Raw genomic sequence first — 6,000 nt, forward strand, 5'->3', positions numbered from 1 at the left:
CATGGGGCTGATTCTAAGGAAGTTGGAGCAAGGAGGTATGAAAGAAAGCAAAGATAAAGGGAAAATGCACTCACATCTATGACCTGAGGCAGAAGAATAAAAACTTCAGCATTACAAAAGGCCATTGAAAGAACAAAAGAGAAGGGAGAAAGTTTGGGGGGATTTAGGAGATGAGTTTCAGTCATATCCTGTTATTGAGGAGCCAGATCTGTTTAATCCAGAAAACCATAGGAGAAGACATGAGCCAGTAAATATAAAAGCAGTCAGATATTTAAAGAAGGCAGTGAAGGAATATGGGGCAAGATCACCTTTTATCTGGTTACAGTTGCATACTCTTGCATACTCCATATTGACATTTAATGATTGGAAGCAGATAGTGCATATTTGTCACCTGGACAATCTGTCTTTTGCATATAGAACAATGTAGACAGATGGTTTGAGGCATGCACAGGGTCCCAATGCCACCACATATTATGAACAATTAAATGGCTCAGGTCAATTTTTCAACAATGCAGACCAACTATATTATGAGTTAGAAACATATGAAAGAATTGCTACCTGTGTAAAGGATGCTTGGGGACGTATTCCAACACAAAATGAAAAGAAAGAACAATTTAAACTTACTAGACAAAGAAATGATGAGGCTTTTGTAGATTTCTTTGCCCAGTTACAAGAGGAAGCAGAAAGAACATTAGGAGATATTGCAGGAATAGATGCATTGATAAAATATTTAGCATAGGCTAATGCAAATGCTGACTGCCAGAAAGCAATAATTGGCTTAAGAAGGGATACCCCATTGAGGAAATGATTCAAAGATGTGACAGAGTAGGGTCTCAAGCGTTTCATGCAGAATTAATAGCAGAAGCATATGCTAATATGCACATGGTAAATAAAGAGAAATGGACTTGCTTTGTTTGTGGAAAACCTGGACATTTAAAAGAAAGATTGTTGGAGTGCCCAAGGAGCTAAACCCAGAAATGTCAGGGTACATCATCCTAAAACTCCATGCTCAAAGTGTAAAAAGGCAGGACACTGAGCATCAGAATTTAGACAAGGAAATTTAAACAGTGAAAGGGACTCTCTCCCAGGGACCCCTCAGAAGCAATCATGGGGTATGACAGTTCAGGACCAGCAGGAGAATGGAATGGAAAAACCAGTATGCAGTTTTGGCAGCAAGCCAAACCATACTACACTATTAATGGTCAAAAGTTCTTGGAAATTTAGGGTGCTTCCCCATGCTTCAATTGAAGTACTTATTCATCCTTTATAATTAACAAATAATGGATTTGCAATTATTTTGGCTCCACCAAATCTAAAGTATACTCACATTATACCTTTAGTAAACCACGTGAGTAGGGAAATTTTCTCTATTGCAATAGTGAATGCTAATGATGATGAAAGCTACATCAATGAGAACCAATGCATAGCCCAGTTACATGTTTTCTCAAGATCTGGTAGAAATAGGTTGGAAAGTGAGTTGAAAAAGGGACCAAAACAGAGAAATCACAATAAAATTATGTTTACAACTACAATTTCTTCAGAAAAACCTCTTTGTGTTATCCAAGTAGAAGGAATTGCTTTCCTAGGTTTGATTGACACTGGGGCAGATTGGACTGTGTTCTCCATACAGAACTGGCAACAAGCTTGGTCTAAATAGGCTGCCTATAATAACCTAGCAGGCATTGGAGCTTGAAAAGAAACAGAAATTTCTTGTCAACCCTTGAAATGAAGAAAAGAAGATAAAGTGGGGACTGTCACTCCTTTTATAGTTTAAGGACTCCCTATGATATTATGGGGAAGAAATATATCATGTCAATTAGGGGCAAGAATTAGCACAAATTCTTTGATTGGGGCTGCTTTTGAGTTGGGAAGTGGAGTCTCTGAGGTGGTGCACAGTGGGAAGGAACTTCTCCCTCAACAGCAGTTCATACCAGCTCCATGAACGGGATGTGGGGGACCTGCTTGCTGTTCCTTTTTGGCCACTGTTGCCTGCCTAAGTGCACTATGCACACTAAGCGTGACTCAAAGCCCTAAATGTACTACCAACTGCAAAGATTCCTCATTGGTGCTGCCAACCCTGACACCAACCCTGATGTCTATGACAATTTCACTACAGAAGCCATAATGAATTTCACTCTCCAGCCTACAATCAAGCATGCCCATGACTCTTACTCAAGCACCAGAAAGCCATGAAGGACATACTAACTGCACTTCCTATGCTGAGAGCAAAAATGTCACAAGCTGTTGGACAGTCTGTAATGGTGTTGGTTCATAAAATGCAACAACTCCAAATTGTACTATTATTTAGCAACTCAAGTAATTTCAAATGTTCTCTCTCATTCTCTGCTGCCCCCACCTTCTGCAGAGGGAGGAAGGAGGGAGAAGGGAAATCTTCCATTTTGGAACTTTGAAACTCAAGCCTATGTCTCAGAAGGCATGCATGTTTTGCTACAGAAAAGGCAAGAGCCCCCCCCTCCAAAAAATCTTATTTTAGAAATTAAGGGACCCCCATGCCTTCTACCTGGTTTGGGGAGGAGGGGAGAGTTGGGCAATAAGCTATTGACTGGGAAGCTTTGTGGTCAGTTAGTTAAGAAAAAAAAAGGGGGAAGAAGGCTTTTTTCTTTTTTTTAATAAAAAAAGAAGACTTTTTTGGGGGGACTTGGAAATTCAGATTTCATCTTTCGAATTAAGTCTGTGTCTATGGCTAATATCTCTATAGTAGAATAGATAACTTTGGATTTTGTAAAGTTGTTTAAAAATACATTCAAATTTTGATTGGCTATTTCAAGATTTTCATCTATATAAGTATATATGTATATATACATACACATATATATGTATATATATATATATATATATATATATATATATATATATATATATATATATATATATATATATGGTTCCTCAAAAAATTCTGTTTGATTTCAAAACTTTTTCATGACTGGTCTTAATTGGTACATTATGTGTGTGTGTGTGTGTGTGTGTGTGTGTGTGTGTGTGTGTGTGTGTATAGATAGATAGATAGATAGATAGATATAGATATAGATGTGTGTGTGTGTGTGTGTGTGTGTGTGTGTGTGTGTGTGTGTGTGTATTTAAACATCTATAGCACATTTTACATCTCTCCACTGACCTGGAGAGGTGAGAAAATGTTTCTATATTCTGAGATCTGGTACTGGCCAGGGTATCAATCTCAGCTTGGTAAATGTGTCGAGATTGTTTCTGTTGTTTGTGTTAATGTAATTCCGAAGGAAATTATATTAGGATAAATTGTATTTCTAGGAATTTGGGAATATTGAATCATATTATTTGATGATTTCTTTTGGGAAAGAGATATTTGTACTATCTGATTTGTTTTGATGTTAAATTGATATAATCATCAAACAGTTACTTGTATTATATATTTTTTGTCTCATCTATCATCACACATTTATGGTAAGGGAAATACCACAAATCATGACCCCCTTCTGGGATAAATCTGTGGATTCATGCATAATATAATGACAGAAAAATTATTTTGTTAACTCACGTTAATTGACTTGGATGCTTAGTTACTTTTGCTATTGTTTAATTGACATTTGTTCATACTATTTTTAAACTTGTTTACAACTTATGTGGCATTCATTATGTAATTAAGGAATTTCACTTTAAAAAAAGACAAAAAAGGGGATGTGTAAGGGACTGTTTTATGTGGTAGTACTGTAAACTTTCATCACCTGGTGTCCTTGAGTACCAAAGCCTTATTTTACTGGTTGATTGTAGAGTACCACAGTAGTGGGAGTGGACCAGGGATTGGGGAGAATATTTAAGCACTTGCATTTGGTTTAATAAATGGAGAGCTAGGAGATCTTGGCGAACTTGGCGAAATTGGAGAACTTGGATCTCCCACACTTCAATATTCGCCTGGGTAAAGATAGGCTAGCCTTCAGGAACCTAACACTTCCTGAGCAGTTAGTCTAACAGGAACTTAACAGTCTTATGTACTACATAATTTTGCTACCACATATATTTTATTTTTTTCTCAAAGATATGAATTTTCTCTCAATACATTCAATTTTGATCAATGTATAGTCTGGAAACAATGTAAAGATTATCAGACTGCCTTCTGGGAGGGGGTTGGTGGGAGGTAAGGGAGGTTGGGGAAAAAATTGTAAAATTCAAAACATTGCAAAAAATGATAGGTAGAAACTACTATTGTATATAATTGGAAAACAAATATATATATTAAAACACACATAGCTTGTAATGGCAGAGCCAGGGCTATCACTCCAATCAGTTCAACATTCCATTATTGCCTTTGTTCTGACTTGTAAATATTTGCAAATATCTACTTTGCCCACTTCTCTTTTGAGTAGGTACCTTCAAAGTTGAATTTGGGAACTTCAAATTGCCCTTTAGCGAAAGGGAAGCTCTTTAAATACAAAAAGAATCAAAGCTCTTTCTGGGAGGAAATAATAATGCAGGAACTACATAAAATATCTAATCTCAAACCACCTTCCTTTCTTTTGGAGGCATCTGGTTTCAGTGTAGAACCAGAGTACTATTCAAAACAACTGATGAAATCTCATCATCTTAGAGTCTTTACAGTATTTCTTCTTGCCAAAGATTTAGCATTTAGTCATTGTTTCAGTTCCTTGACAGAAACTTATTTATGTTAATGTGAACAAATAAGGTTACTTTGATATTTCTGAAGCCTGAGCACTAATTACTACTCAGAACAATTCTACCCCAGCCCTAGGCAGGACACAACTATGGCCACTAAAGACATAAGACTGAAACAGAAATAACCCTTCTTGAGATTTTCCTCACTTCCTTTAAGGGAAGAAAGTGAATAATGATAAAATAATAAAATGGATGAATATAGTAATAATAATAATAAATGGCATTTATAGAGGGGATTTTTTTTTGAGATTTGTGAAGTACTTAGACATATTATTCTTGTTCAGTCATTCAGTCAAGTCCGACTCCTTGAGACCTCATTAACCACAAAATGCCAGACCCTTTTCTTTCCTACTAGTTCCTGATGTCTAATGTCATGTTTAATGCTTTCATGGCATTATCTAACCTTTTCCTTTTCCCTTCAAACTTTGTCAATAATAGGGTCTTTTTCAATGAGCAGTATCTTCTCATTATGTGACCAAAGTATTATGTTCACTTTCCACTGAGTATTTTGAATTAATTTCTTTTAAGTATTGATTGATTTGATTTCCTTGCTGTCCAAGGGACTCTCTAAACTTCTTCACCACAATTCAGAAGTATTGATTCTGTGGCACTCAGTTTTCCTTATAGTTCAGTTCTCATAGGCACATCTTGCAACTAGAAAAACTATGACTTTGACTTGCTTTTTAACATGCTGTCCAGATTTGCCATAGCTTTCTTTCCAAGGAGCATGTTTCTTTTCATTTCATGACTCCAGTCACCATCTGCAAAGATCTTTGAACCCAAAAATATAAAATCGAACACTGCTTCCATTTCTTCTCTCTCTATTTGCAAGGAAGAGATTGGACCAATTGCCATGATCTTAGATTTTAATGGTGAGCTTTAAAGACAGTTTTATACTCTATTCTTTCATCCTCATTAAGAGGCTTGTAAATTCTTCTTCGTTTTCTGCCGTCAAAGTTGACTGTTTAATCTTCTTCCCAGCAACCTTAATTAAGACTTTTGATTCATTCAGTCTAGCATTTTACAAGATGCATTGTGTAATAAGTTAAATAAATAGGGCGGTAATATACAGCTTTGTCATGCTCCTTTTCTAGTCTTAAACCAATCAGTCATTCATGTTCAATTTTAACTGTTGCTTCTTGACCCATATACAGGCTCCTCAGGAGACAAATAAGATTCTCTAATACTCCATGCCATTAAGAATTTTTTACCTTCTATTGATCCTCACAGTCAAAGGCTTTAAACTTTTGTAAATGAAGCAGAAGTAGACATTTTTTTCCTGAAACTCCTTTGCTTTCTCCATAATCAAACAAATCTTTCCAATTTGGTTTCTAG

Source organism: Macrotis lagotis, chromosome X (assembly GCF_037893015.1).
Source record: "Macrotis lagotis isolate mMagLag1 chromosome X, bilby.v1.9.chrom.fasta, whole genome shotgun sequence".
Classification (NCBI taxonomy): Eukaryota; Metazoa; Chordata; class Mammalia; order Peramelemorphia; family Peramelidae; genus Macrotis; species Macrotis lagotis.